Source organism: Pseudophryne corroboree, chromosome 2, assembly GCF_028390025.1.
Source record: "Pseudophryne corroboree isolate aPseCor3 chromosome 2, aPseCor3.hap2, whole genome shotgun sequence".
Classification (NCBI taxonomy): domain Eukaryota; kingdom Metazoa; phylum Chordata; class Amphibia; order Anura; family Myobatrachidae; genus Pseudophryne; species Pseudophryne corroboree.
The window spans coordinates 570,301,738-570,316,913 of record NC_086445.1 but is presented as its reverse complement, the minus strand read 5'-3'; the positions used below and the strand labels follow the sequence as shown (position 1 = coordinate 570,316,913).

General features: G+C 49.6%; 1 protein-coding gene across 4 annotated transcripts in view; it reads left to right on the top strand.

Moving 5' to 3' along the window:
* THRAP3 (thyroid hormone receptor associated protein 3) overlaps positions 1 to 15,176 on the top strand; it is a 171,361-nt gene that overhangs the window by 68,141 nt on the left and 88,044 nt on the right. For all 4 annotated transcript variants that reach the window (XM_063954402.1, XM_063954400.1, XM_063954399.1 and 1 more), the window contains one exon: positions 441 to 496. The gene's annotated coding sequence lies outside the window, so the exon portion shown is untranslated. The remainder of the gene's footprint in view (positions 1 to 440; positions 497 to 15,176) is intronic.

Below are 15,176 nucleotides of genomic sequence, written 5' to 3'. Positions count from 1 at the left end.
CTGAATCAGCCGCGCACCAGCACTTTTGTTGGATATCTGCTTGCACCCCTCGGGGGTGAGAGAAGAATTACTGACAAGTGTCACATGGCGCTGTATTGAATAGCGCTGGGAGCTAATTCCCGGCGCTATTTAATGTCGGCAAATTGAATTGATCCCATAGAGGTGAATCTAATAAGATTGTAGTATGTGGGTAAAACATTAATTTAGCTGTTAAAACATTTATTCATGAAGTAATGATTTTTTTTATTTGAAGTGAAAGAAATACATTTACACTAATCCGATTTTTCCTAATAAAACCTTGGGGATTAAAAATAAATTACAGTGTGTAATGTAGTTTCATTAACCAAAGCATTTTTATTTAACGCTACAGGTAAGCTCCTATTTGGCATGTTTTGTCCCTGATTCCTCTTACCATTTATTTGTGTTTTGTGTCTCTTCAGTGTCACAGCATAAGACGCTTGTCTCCTACATGAGTTAACGGTCAAGTCCAGCTAAGGTAACGTGCTATGTTGAAGATATTTTTTTTCTTTTCATTGCAGCTTTTGATTGACTTACAACAACTACTTTTCAGAATCTCTTTAAAACTGTTAGTGGACTTGTGTATGTTTTGTAAAGTTAAGGCCGTGCTCTCGTGCTTAAGCTTCACCACTGTACTGATGGCATTGACTAAGATCCAGTGGTTCCTGTAAAACTGATATTTGCAGTGCCTTAAGAAATTAGGCTGGAATTTGAGATAAGTAAAATCTCAGGTAATTGAGTAAAGTGCTTTTATATGTTAGTCCTGTAAGCAACCATAAGCTACTTCACACACATGCTGTTATTTAGGCCTGTGCTGCTTATTTTTAATATTCAAAGTAGGTTTTACATCTAATATTGTGTTAGTTTGTCCCTACTTTATATGTGGGGAATTCAGTTGTTTTTCTCCGTGGCCACCACTAGACTGAGCAATTAAATTGTTGCTTCATTTGGGCATGATTAGATGCAGGGAGACACGTTTCAGCTCACAGTTCCCAGGGGTGTCGAGCTGAAATGTGCGAAAAGTCAGCTGTTTGGGCGCTTGAATGGCACTTTTCGTGTCACACTTATTACTTTAAACAGGTATACCTGTTTTACCTGGCTTAACACTATCTGTTTGGGCACAAATCTTTGCGATAAAGAACCCAAAACATTTGAATAGCTCCTCCTGATCTCCTGTTTACTTTAGACAAGAAGTTGGATGTGCTTAAACAATTGAATTGTACTCTATGGGTGCGGTTCAGTTATTTTTAAAGCTGTGATAATGGGCGCCTATTGTTGCAGTTCAGTTGTTTTGGGGACCCAAAAATTATTGCGCCCAACTAGTAACCCGTAAAGCGGCAAAATCTGACTAAAGTAATGGGCACATCGGTGAAAAGTGCTATTTAGGCGCCCCAACAGCCAACTTTTTGCACATTTTAGGTCGTCGCATCCGGGGTCTGTGAGCTGAAATGTGCCTGCCGTGGCTAATGGGGGTCTGATCTGAGCAATAAATTCATTGTGCTTATAGACGCCCATTAGTTTAGTTTAGATGCCCATAAAACAATTGAATTACCCCCTATGGATTCATATTTGTGAAAGTGTGAGCCTCCATTTCTGTGTTTCCATGTTGTGATATTGTGTGTGTGTGTGTGTGTGTCTTGTTTTTGTGTTTTTCCTGCTGTTTAGTTGATACAGAAAACCAGATCATGTTACCCTATTGGAGCATGTACTGATGTGACTTAATTAGTTCATTACTGTATGCACACATCCCACTTGATTATGCCCCTATTTTTTTTTTTTTTTTTAAATTCTTTATTTTGCGCGGCGAATTACAATAGGTAAACAAACATTGACAAGGGGGACAAGCGGTCAGGAGGACCAACGTCCAACAGAAGCCACAATTTTTAGAATAAACAGTAAAAGTAATCAAAAATAACATATCAGTAATCGAGTATCCAATTTAGGGGAGGAGGGGGGTGGGGGAAAGGGGGGACCAAGACATAATAACCCAATCACAGTATATATGCTGAGAATGAGTTCAGAACAAAAGATAGAGAAGGAGGGCAAGTGAAAGACGAGCGAAAATAGAAAGGAGGAGAAAGAGGAGGAAAGAAGAGAGAAGAAGAAAAGGACGAAGAGGAGATGGAGAAAGATCAGTAGGCAATGCCCGTGGGGCTAGGGACAAGAGGGGGGAGACGGCGGTCGACTTTCAGCGGCGAGCCAGGGGGCCCAGACCTGCTCAAAAACATGACCTTGGTCATGAAGGTTATACGTAATCTTCTCCATTGATGCAATATGCCAAATTTTGGTTTTAAGGGCTAAGAGAGGAGGAGGAGAGGGGTTTTTCCAATTGAGGGCTATCGGTGATTTTGCCGCGGTTAGAATATGTGTAGTCCGTTTACGGGAGAATTTATCAAGCATCGGGGGAGGGTAGCACAGCAGAAAGATCCAGGGATCTCTCAGCACGGGGGAATCTAGAAGAGAGACAAGGAGGGAGTGGACTAGATTCCAAAAGGGAATGATTGACGGGCAGGACCACCATATATGTATCATATCGCCTCTAAATCCGCAGTTTCTCCAGCAAGCAGGGGAAGCAGACGGAAAGAGTTTGTTTAGTCTATCTGGGGTGCAGTACCATCGATAGTAAATTTTGTAAGCCGTCTCTTTGAAAGCAGTGGCAATGGAGCATTTAGCAATCCCCAGTCTCATGTCCTCCCAGTCTCCACTCTCCGGAGGGGGCCCAAGATCACGCTCCCATGCGAGCTCGTGGGGCCAAGAGGAGGGAAGGGAAGAATCCAGTAAAATGGAGTAAAGTTGAGAGATTAAGCCTTTGGAGAGGTGAGTGTATACGCATAAACTTTCCAAGGGAGTGAGGGCTCGGAGCAGGGCAGAGGAGGGCAGAGAGACCAAGAAGTGCCGGATTTGTAGGAATTGAAAGGGGTTTAGTGAGTGCGAGGGGGTCTTCTGTTGTAAGTCAGGGAGGGACAGCCATTGACCCGATCGGCAAAATCAGATGGGAATTTAAAGCCCAGCGTTATCCATGTACGGAATCTCGTAGCCGAGTATCCAGGAGGAAACATAGGGTTCTGCCAGATAGGGGTGAAGGGGTAGTGGTGAGACCCATCTTCAGAGGGTGGGAGTCCCAAATTTAAATTTGATTGTGGGGAGGAGTTTGGAGACTGGGGGTCGGGAGGCCGAGGGCAGGCCCCACAGGGGAGTCAGGTCCGATAGGTTGATATAGGCTGCTTCGATATCTAACCAGGATACGGATCCCGGAGGGGTGTAAGAGGCGACAACATGGGAGAGGTGAGAGGCCAGGTAGTAGAGTTTGATATCCGGAAGGCCTCTGCCGCCCGCGGAGGTTGGCCGTTTCACGGTATTGGCAACAATGCGGGGAGGTCTGTGGTTCCAGATAAAACGCACGAGTGCACGCTGGGTAGTACGAAGAAAGGAGGCCGGGACTGCCACAGGGAGGGTCTGGAAAAGGTAGAGCCATTTGGGGATTATGGTCATTTTAACCGCTATGATCCTGCCCAGCCACGAAAGAAAGACTTCCAGGACGTCAGGTCAGCGAGCGTTTTGGTGAGGAGGGGTGGGAAGTTTTCCCTAAAGAGAGAGACGTAGCGGGAGGTCAAGTAGATCCCCAGGTATTTGATCTTTGTAGGCTGCCATTTAAAATTGAAATTAGTGCGAAGAGATTCAGCTTCACGGAGGGGGACGTGGAGCAGCATGGCCTCGGATTTGGAATAATTGATCTTGTAGCCTGATACAAGGCTATAAGAATGGAGGACTAAAAATAGATTCGGGAGCGAGATAAGGGGCTGGGTCAGGGAAAGTAGAACGTCATCAGCGAAGAGGGAGATTTTTGGATCGGTACGGCCCACTGGTATACCATGTATTCCCTGGTGAGCTCTAATTTGGGAGGCGAGCGGCTCAATAACAAGGGCGAATATCAATGGCGACAGGGGGCAGCCCCGACGCGTACCATTCGATATGCGGACTGGGGCAGACGGGACACCATTGATTAGGACTGTGGCGGAGGGGGTGGAGTATAGTGCCAGAACACCAGTGAGGAAGACACCCGACAAGCCATAGGCCTCCAGGGCGGCTCTTAAAAAAAACTCCAGGAGATCCGGTCGAAAGCTTTTCAGCATCCAAGGAGAGCATGATAGTGGGGGATCCCCTGGAGTTCGAGATATGTATAAGATCAATAGCGCGTCTGGTGTTATCCCTCGCCTGGCGGCCCGGAATAAACCCCACTTGGTCATAGTGGACAAGGGAAGGGAGATACGGGTTAAGGCGGTTAGCTAGGATTTTAGCAAAGATTTTAAGGTCCAGGTTCAGGAGAGATATAGGGCGGTAGCTAGCGCAGTTGAGGGCGTCCTTGCCTTCCTTAGGAATCATCACAATTCTAGCCTCCAGCATCTCAGGAGGAAAGGAGTCGCCATGGATAATTTTATTAAACAGGGATTGAAGGTGGGGGGAGAGGAGATCGGAGAATTGTTTGTAGTAGAGAGCTGTGAACCCATCCGGGCCAGGAGATTTACCGATCTTTTGCAAAAGAATAGTCTGGGCAATTTCTTCCACCGAGATCTCACTGTTAAGATGGTCCATGGCGTCTCGAGACAATTTAGGCAGGTTAGAGGCTGAAAGAAAGTGAGAGACCAGGTCAGAGTGGGACTGGGAAGAGGGGACCAGACGGGGAGGGTGGAAGATTGTATAAGTCATTGTAATAGGATTGGAAAGCCGCCCTAACGGCGGTAGGGTCATGGACTAACCAATTAAGAGGGTCTCTAATAGAAATAATATTAGTTTTGGCTCTAGCGGAGCGGAGTCGTGCCGCCAGGATCTTGTCCGCCTTATCCCCCTTCTCATAAAAATACTGGCGGAGCCATTTGAGACGTTTAGCCACCCGTCTCGAGAGTATTAGATCAAGGTCCGCCTTAACAGTACGGAGTTCAGACAAGATGGCCTGGTCGGAGGACCCAGCGTCTCAAGGGTGTGGAGTTTAATAGAAAGTCTGTTAAACTGGGTGAGGGATTGTTTCTTGGCTTGTGAGGCTAGGCTGATGATGTGCCCACGGAGGACCGCCTTGTGTGCCAGCCAGAGAGTGGACCTGGAAGTATCGGGGGAGTCGTTCAGGGTAAAATAGTCAGAAAGCTTATCCCGAAGATGGGAGCGTATCTCTGGGTTGTGAAGGAGGGAGTCGTTAAGGCGCCAGGTCATGGGGCGGGGGCGAGAGAGCAGACCCGAAAGGTCGCAGGAGATAGGGGCATGGTCGGACCAGATCAGTGGGTGTATATAGGCAGCGTGGAGATTCAAGGCAAGTTCGTGGCTGAGCATGATCATATCGATGCGTGAGTAAGAATTATGAGGAGCAGAATAGAAGGTGTAGTCGCGCGCTGAGGGATCTTTTATCCTCCAGAAGTCGTAGAGAAGCTGGGATCGCATGAGACGGAGGAGGGATCTAGAGCGGAGAGAGTCCGACGGGGAAGTAGAGGGCAGAGAGGTAGAGCGGTCTATGTTTGGATTTAACACCGAGTTGAAATCTCCAGCTAGTATGAGGTCGTCCTGTCGGACTTGAGTAAGAAGCGTGTCTAGTTTCGCAAAGAACAACTCTTGTCTCTGGTTAGGGGCATAAATGTTGGCTAGGGTGCATAGTTTGTTCTTGAGTTTCCCCACCAACACAAGAAACCGGCCTTGCTTATCAGCGTGGGAGTCGAGGAGCTCAAAGGTGAGGTGACTGGCAAATAGGATCGCGACTCCTCGCTTTTTGGCCGAATGGTCACAGGCATGAAACGCGTCAGGGTACGGTTTACATTGTAGGGTAGGGTGGGCATCATGTAGAAAATGAGTCTCCTGAAGGAAGACCAGGTCACCTCTATGAAGTTTAAGGGTGGCAAAGAGCTTACCTCGCTTTTGAGGGCTGTTCAGGCCCTTCACATTAAAAGAAAGTACGCGGAGACCCATGGGCAAGCAGCAAAGAGGTAGGCAGAATAAGGGGAGCGCCGAGTTCCAGAAGTAGGGTGGAAGGGAAAAATAGTAGATGACAGAGGCAAAACAGAGGATAGCGTGGTCAGAAAGGAGGGGGGAGGGAAAAGAAACCGGGAGGGGGGGAGGGTAGATGGTCGTCCGGCGGTAGAGGCCAGGACCGGTGGTGCTGACAGGGGAAAGGGGTGCTATGTATTGGGAGGGCACCTAGGTCAGCAAGAGGGCTCGAAGCCCTAAGGGGGTGCAGCCTGGTGTCCAGATGATGCGTCGCTAACTGCTTAGCAATGACCAAGAGGCAGGCCCCCCCTGGAAGGACATTCAAGGAAAGGCTGGAGAGAAGACAGGAGTGAAGAATGGGTGGAGCGCCAGCTCCAGAGAGATATTGAAGAAGAGAGAGAAGGAGGAGCAGGAGAAAGAAGAAAAAGGAAAATGAAAACAAGAAACAGTATCACACCGTATCAAGAGGTAACATCATAACAGTTGAGAACCGACTAAGGGATGGGGGAGTGAGAACATGGGAGATCTAAAGGTAAACAGCTCCCCAGGTAGGGAGTACGACCAGGAAGGCCGACACAAACATAGACAAGGTATATACACTCAGAGAGCCACAAGTCCATCAGGGAACTGGTGGAGGAGCCCGAGAGGCCGAAGATGCTGGAACCGTGAACCACTCCGAGCTGGGGGGCGGAGGCGGGTTTCGCTGCGTCCGGGGACGCAGAGAGGATGTAGAGGGGTCCTGTTCGTCGGTGTGGATAACCAGCTTGGAGAGCAGCGATTGAGCCTCGGATGGGTTTCTGGCTGTTAGTAGCTTTCCCTGATGCCAAACCAGGATACGGAACGGGAAACCCCAGCGGTACTTGACATTGTGCTGGGAGAGCAGGGAAGTAATGGGCTTAAAGTCTCTACGTTTGGCCAGGGTGAGGGGGGATAAGTCCTGGAAGATCTGCAAGGAGACATTTTGGAAGGACACAGACCCCAGTCGCCGTGCTTCTCTCATAACCGACTCTTTCGCTGTGAAGTAGTGCATTCGGAGAATGACGTCTCTAGGCTGGGAAGAGTCTTGGGAGCGAGGCCGGAGGGCTCGGTGTGCTCGGTCCAGGAGAAGATGGTCTTCGGGGGTATCAGGTGACAGGAAGGCGAAGAGGCGTTTTAAGGTAAAGTTCAAGGTGGGCCGCTTCAACGTCTTCAGGAATACCCCGAATCCTGAGATTATTTCTCATCGCCCTATTATCCTGGTCCTCATGCTCCTCCCGCAATTGGGCAATATCTTGGCGGAGTTGATGAAAGTCGGTCTCAAGCGTTTGCTGGAACGTCACCACCTTTTCCACTCGTCGCTCGAGTTGATCCGTTCTGGAGCCAATTTCGGCGATATCAGACTTCAGGGAGTGGAGAGCCTGAACAGAGGTCTTGACATCCCGCACCTCTTTGAGGAGGGAGAGGAAGTCCCTGCGGGTAAGGGGTGTGAGATCGTCGTCATCGGAGTTGGAGGGACCCTGGGGGTGTCCAGGAGCATTGGGCCCATTCTTGGTGGGGGTGCCCTTTTTTGTAAGGAATGGGGTGAGGTCAGAGCCCTGTGATTTTTTGCCACCTCTGGGCATCTTGTACGGTTGAGAAGGGGGGTAGGCGGCAGGAAGGGGGCTAGAGAAGGCGCTCCAGCAGTAAGGCTCAGTCCCAGGGGGGGGGGGGGGGGGGTGTAAGGCAGGGGTATTGGAGAGATATCATGGCAAGGCAGCGCGGGTGGGACAGGGCCGAGGAGTTCTGGCAGTTAGAAAGGCCCACGTGGTCCCGGAGGGGAGACCGCCAATTAGAGATCGCAGAAGATGGGCTGGTGCAATCCGCATGTTTTCCTGTGTGCAAGGTCTGCGAGGGTGAGGCCCGGACACGGACCAGCCAGTGACCGGGATGATGCCAAACTTCGGTAAACGAACAGGGATGACAGGCCCCAGCAGTGGAAGATGTCGTCACAGGCGCCGGGAGAAGCAGGGGCCCGCAGAGGCGGCAGAAGCATGGAGGGCCAGAGGTCAGATGAGATGCGGGCTCTGAAGGGCCTCAGGAGGGAGGCCAGTGCAGGGGGCCCAAGGTCAGGTAAGGTGCGGGCTTCGGGGGGCCACTGCGGGGGGGCTCTCAGCGCTGGGTCGCCGGGTTGCTGAGGAGACTCAGGCCGCCGGGGGAACGGGGACAGCAGCGCTCCGAGGGCTCACAGAGAAGGGCCAGGGAAGGGGGGCAGAGGGGCATAGGCCACGGGCAGGCTGGCGCAGCCCGCAGAGATCCACAGCAGTGCGGGTGCTTGGCCGTCCACAGCTCTCCCCCCAGCCGCGCGGCTCCCCCGCCTCTCACCTCCGATCGTGCGGCGTCTGGTCCCGGCTTCCGGAAGCGAAGGAGGACGGAGACCTGGGGCGCTGTAGATGCCGCACTCCGAGCGGGTGAAGATGCAGGGGAGGTCCGGGGCAGCCCGGAGGAGCCGGGAATCCAGCTGGTGAGGCACGGACCGCCACACCGGAACCGGAAGCAGCAGCCGCGTCCTGGCGTCCGTCTGTAGGAGAGGCCTCGGCTTCACCGTGACCCGCAACCTGCACAGACACAGGAGGTGTCTGCCGGCTCCGCGGACCACACAGGTCAGGCCAGGGGGGGACCCCAGCATGAAGGATGGTGGGTCGTGAGGGGCCTTAGGGGTGCAGGAATTTAAGGCTCGGGCAGGAGCTCCAGCTCCACACGTCCTGCTGGCTCAGAAGCCAGGCCACGCCCCCTATACCCCTATTTTTAATACTTCCAGGTGACTAAGGTCAACTATCTGAAAACGTACAATCATTTCTATATATTTTTGGGGCGACAAGTGACCCTTGTCATTAGTGAGACACATGTTACTTGCGTGATCTTACCTTTACTGTGCTACCTGATGCAGCTTTGGGTGTACAGCCAGCACTTCTGTGTACTTGATTCACCCTGCCGTTGGTTGCTGTCTCACTATTGTATACATGGAGGAGTTCAGCAGTGTTTGTTACTACTGACAGGAATGGGGTTTTTCTTTGAATCGTTTGAGTTTCTGCTATTCCCACAAATTGGGAGGGGGGTGGGGGATCAAAGAATGTCTATGCTTAGCTTGCTTGTGTGGTAAGTGCTTTTTTATGTTTATTTATTGTCTCATTCAAGTTTAGGATGTATACACACTTGTCTCATTGGATGTGTTAATGTTTGAGTCATAATTGCCTTTTGTGTGATAGCAATAGTGTGGTGCACCTATGTAAGCATTATTTCCACTCCTCCTCATGTGTTAACCAGATCATGATGACCTCTTCATGGACACAGTGCTTCCATACTAATCACAATTGTACCTGTGGAATTTCACTCTGCCACATTTCATTGTCCGAGTATTTCCTATAAGGTCTTGCTCATGGTGTGCAGTTCGCATATTATGCAGCTATTAAGTCGAAATTAGTATGATGACAATGTTAAAATGCAACTTGAACTATTTTGCTGGTGTCGATAGTATTGTTTGAACCACACTGCTTGTCCAGGATGTCTGTTATATTACAGACCCTGTTAAAATGTTGTAGGTTGCATTTTAACATTGTCTACATACTGGTGCCTGACGTCAACACATGATGAATTTGAAATATATATTCCTTGCTAAGTGTACTTTCTGTAGCAATTTCTAAAGCAGATGTAATAGAAAACTGAAAATTCTTCTTTAAATCTTCTACAAATTCTAAGCAGGGAATTTAATTATCATTGCCTGATCTCCCGGCTGAAGTGACGGGAGATCGCAGAGGCGATATTCGATTAGTGCTGGTTATCCCGCTTATCACACCCATTAGTGTCTGGTTTAGATTTGTAAAGCAGCTAAAATGGAAACTATAGCTAAAAAAAAAAAAAAAAAAAGCAGACCACTTTTTGCACATTTCAGCTTGTCACCCCAAGGGTGCGAGCTTAAGTGCTGGTGTCGGCAGCTATTCACGCCCAACAGGAGCAACAATTGATTAGCTCCATTGGGACAGCTGCTAGCACGAACAACAGAATTCCTCCCCTGAATTGGAAAGCTAAAAGTGCCTGGATATCTGCTATACCTGTTGTTACAGCACTGTTTGGTTACCATATACAGGTTGAGTATCCCTTATACAAAATGCTCGGGACCAGAGGTATTTCTCTATCGTCCTAGTGGATGCTGGGGTTCCTGAAAGGACCATGGGGGGGATAGCGGCTCCGCAGGAGACAGGGCACAAAAAGTAAAGCTTTAGGATCAGGTGGTGTGCACTGGCTCCTCCCCCTATGACCCTCCTCCAAGCCTCAGTTAGGTTTTTGTGCCCGGCCGAGAAGGGTGCAATCTAGGTGGCTCTCCTAAAGAGCTGCTTAGAAAAGTTTAGCTTAGGTTTTTTATTTTACAGTGAGTCCTGCTGGCAACAGGATCACTGCATCGAGGGACTTAGGGGAGAAGAAGTGAACTCACCTGCGTGCAGGATGGATTGGCTTCTTTGGCTACTGGACATTAGCTCCAGAGGGACGATCACAGGTACAGCCTGGATGGTCACCGGAGCCTCGCCGCCGGCCCCCTTGCAGATGCTGAAAAGAGAAGAAGGTCCAGAATCGGCGGCAGAAGACTCCTCAGTCTTCTTAAGGTAGCGCACAGCACTGCAGCTGTGCGCCATTGCTCTCAGCACACTTCACACGGCAGTCACTGAGGGTGCAGGGCGCTGGGGGGGGGCGCCCTGGGCAGCAATGAAAATCCTTTTTTTGGCAAAAAATACCTCACATATAGCCTCCGGGGCTATATGGAGATATTTAACCCCTGCCAGAATCCATTTTTAAGCGGGAGACGAGCCCGCCGAAAAGGGGGCGGGGCCTATCTCCTCAGCACACAGCGCCATTTCCTCACACAGTTCCGCTGGTCAGGAAGGCTCCCAGGCTCTCCCCTGCACTGCACTACAGAAACAGGGTTAAATCAAGAGAGGGGGGGCAAAATTTGGCGAAATTGTGATTTTATAAAAGCAGCTATAAGGGAGCACTTATTATAAGGCTATCCCTGTAAAATATAGCGCTTTGGTGTGTGCTGGCAAACTCTCCCTCTGTCTCCCCAAGGGGCTAGTGGGGTCCTGTCCTCTATCAGAGCATTCCCTGTGTGTGTGTGCTATATGTCGGTACGTGTGTGTCGACATGTATGAGGACGATGTTGGTGAGGAGGCGGAGCAAATTGCCTGTAATGGTGATGTCACTCTCTAGGGAGTCGACACCGGAATGGATGGCTTATTTATGGAATTACGTGATAATGTCAACACGCTGCAAGGTCGGTTGGCGACATGAGACGGCTGGCAAACAAATTAGTACCTGTCCAGGCGTCTCAAACACCGTCAGGGGCGTTAAAACGTCCTTTTACCTCAGTCGGTCGACAGACACGGACACTGATTTCAGTGTCGACGGTGAAGAAACAAACGTATTTCCCTTTAGGGCCACACGTTACTTGTTAAGGGCAATGAAGGAGGTGTTACATATTTCTGATACTACAAGTACCACAAAAGAGGGTATTATGTGGGATGTGAAAAAACTACCTGTAGTTTTTCCTGAATCAGATAAATTAAATGAAGTGTGTGATGATGCGTGGGTTTCCCCCGATAGAAAATTATTGGCGGTATACCCTTTCCCGCCAGAAGTTAGGGCGCGGTGGGAAACACCCCTTAGGGTGGATAAGGCGCTCACACGCTTATCAAAACAAGTGGCGGTACCGTCTATAGATAGGGCCGTCCTCAAGGAGCCAGCTGACAGGAGGCTGGAAAATATCATAAAAAGTATATACACACATACTGGTGTTATACTGCGACCAGCGATCGCCTCAGCCTGGATGTGCAGAGCTGGGGTGGCTTGGTCGGATTCCCTGACTAAAAATATTGATACCCTTGACAGGGACAGTATTTTATTGACTATAGAGCATTTAAAGGATGCATTTCTATATATACGAGATGCACAGAGGGATATTTGCACTCTGGCATCAAGAGTCAGTGCGATGTCCATATCTGCCAGAAGATGTTTATGGACACGACAGTGGTCAGGTGATGCAGATTCCAAACGGCACAAAGGGGTATTGCCGTATAAAGGAAGAGGAGTTATTTGGGGTCGGTCCATCGGACCTGGTGGCCACGGCAACTGCTGGAAAATCCACCGTTTTTACCCTAAGTCACATCTCTGCAGAAAAAGACACCGTCTTTTCAGCCTCAGTCCTTTCGTCCCTATAAGAGTCATATCTGCCCAGGGATAGAGGAAAGGGAAGAAGACTGCAGCAGGCAGCCCATTCCCAGGAACAGAAGCCTTCCACCGCTTCTGCCAAGCTCTCAGCATGACGCTGGGACCGTACAGGACCCCTGGATCCTACAAGTAGTATCCCAGGGGTACAGATTGGAATGTCGAGACGTTTCCCCCTCGCAGGCTCCTGAAGTCTGCTTTACCAAGGTCTCCCTCCGACAAGGAGGCAGTATGGGAAACAATTCACAAGCTGTATCCCAGCAGGTGATAATCAAATTACCCCTCCTACAACAAGGAAAGGGGTATTATTCCACACTATATTGTGGTACTGAAGCCAGAAGGCTAGGTGAGACCTATTCTAAATCTAAAAAATTTGAACACTTACAAAGGTTCAAATCAAGATGGAGTCACTCAGAGCAGTGATAACGAACCAGGAAGAAGGGGACTATATAGTGTCCCGGGACATCAGGGATGCTTACCTCCATGTCCCAAATTTGCCCTTCTCACTAAGGGTACTTCAGGTTCGTGGTACAGAACTGTCACTATCGGTTTCAGACGCTGCCGTTTGGATTGTCCACGGCACCCCGGGTCTTTACCAAGGTAATGGCCGAAATGATGATGATTCTTCGAAGAAAAGGCGTCTTAATTATCCCTTACTTGGACGATCTCCTGATAAGGGCAAAGTCCAGGGAACAGTTGGAGGTCGGAGTAGCACTATCTCGGATACTGCTACAACCGCACGGGTGGATTCTAAATATTCCAAAATCGCAGCTGATCCCGACGACACGTCTGCTGTGCCTAGGGATGATTCTGGACACAGTCCAGAAAAAGGTGTTTCTCCCGGAAGAGAAAGCCAGGGAGTTATCCGAGCTAGTCAGGAACCTCCTAAAACCAGGAAAAGTGTCAGTGCATCATTGCACAAGGGTCCTGGTAAAAATGGTGGCTTCCTACGAAGCAATTCCATTCGGCAGATTTCACGCAAGAACTTTTCAGTGGGATCTGCTGGACAAATGGTCCGGATCGCATCTTCAGATGCATCAGCGGATAACCCTATATCCAAGGACAAGGGTGTCTCTCCTGTGGTGGTTACAGAGTGCTCATCTTCTAGAGGGCCGCAGATTCGGCATTCAGGATTGGATGCTGGTGACCACGGAGGCCAGCCCGAGAGGCTGGGGAGCAGTCACACAAGGAAAAAATTTCCAGGGAGTGTGATCAAGTCTGGAGACTTTTCTCCACATAAATATACTGGAGCTAAGGGTAATTTTATAATGCTCTAAGCTTAGCAAGACCTCTGCTTCAAGGTCAGCCGGTATTGATCCAGTGGGAAAAACATCACGGCAGTCGCCCACGTAAACAGACAGGGCGGCACAAGAAGCAGGAGGGCAATGGCAAAAACTGCAAGGACTTTTCGCTGGGCGGAAAATCATGTGATAGCACTGTCAGCAGTGTTTCATTCCGGGAATGGAAACTGGGAAGCAGACTTCCTCAGCAGGCACGACCTCCACCCGGGAGAGTGGAAACTTCATCGGGAAGTTTTTCCACATGATTGTGAACCGTTGGGAAATACCAAAGGTGGACATGATGGCGTCCCGTCTGAACAAAAAACGGGACAGGTATTGCGCCAGGTCAAGAGACCCTCAGGCAATAGCTGTGGACGTTCTGGTAACACCGTGGGTGTACCAGTCGGTGTATGTGTTCCCTCCTCTGCTTCTCATACCTAAGGTACTGAGAATTATAAGACGTAGAGGAGTAAGAACTATACTCATGGCTCCGGATTGGCCAAGAAGGACTTGGTACCCGGAACTTCAAGAGATGCTCACAGAGGACTTATGGCCTCTGCCGCTAAGAAGGGACTTGCTTCAGCAAGTACCATGTCTGTTCCAAGACTTACCGCAGCTGCGTTTGACAGCATGGCGGTGGAACGCCGGATCCTAAGGGAAAAAGGCATTCCGGAAGAGGTCATTCCTACCCTGGTCAAAGCCAGGAAGGATGTGACCGCACAACATTATCACCACATGTGGCGAAAATATGTTGCGTGGTGTGAGGCCAGGAAGGCCCCACGAAGAAATTTCAACTCGGTCGATTCCTGCATTTCCTGCAAACAGGAGTGTCTATGGGCCTCAAATTGGGGTCCATTAAGGTTCAAATTTCGGCCCTGTCAATTTTCTTCCAGAAAGAATTGGCTTCAGTTCCTGAAGTCCAGAAGTTTGTCAAGGGAGTATTGCATATACAACCCCCTTTTGTGCCTCCAGTGGCACTGTGGGATCTCAACGTAGTTCTGGGATTCCTCAAATCACATTGGTTTAAAACCAGTCAAATCTGTGGATTTGAAGCATCTCACATGAAAAGTGACCATGCTCTTGGCCCTGGCCTGGGCCAGGCGAGTGTCAAATTGGTGGTTTTTTTCTCAAAAAAGCCCATATCTGTTTGTCCATTCGGACAGGGCAGAGCTGCGGACTCGTCCCCAGTTCTCTCCCTAAGGTGGTGTCAGTGTTTCACCTGAACCAGCTTATTGTGGTGCCTTGCGCCTACTAGGGACTTGGAGGACTCCAAGTTGCTAGATGTTGTCAGGGCCCTGAAAATATAGGTTCCAGAACGGCTGGAGTCAGGAAAACTGACTTGCTGTTATCCTGTATGCACCCAACAAACTGGGTGCTCTTGCTTCTAAGCAGACTATTGCTAGTTGGATGTGTAATACAATTCAGCTTGCACATTCTGTGGCAGGCCTGCCACAGCCAAAATATGTAAATGCCCATTCCACAAGGAAGGTGGGCTCATCTTGGGCGGCTGCCCGAGGGGTCTCGGCTTTACAACTTTGCCGAGCGGCTACTTAGTCAGGGGCAAACACGTTTGTAAAATCCTACAAATTTGATACCCTGGCTAAGGAGGACCTGGAGTTCTCTCATTCGGTGCTGCAGAGTCATCCGCACTCTCCCGCCCGTTTGGGAGCTTTGGTATAA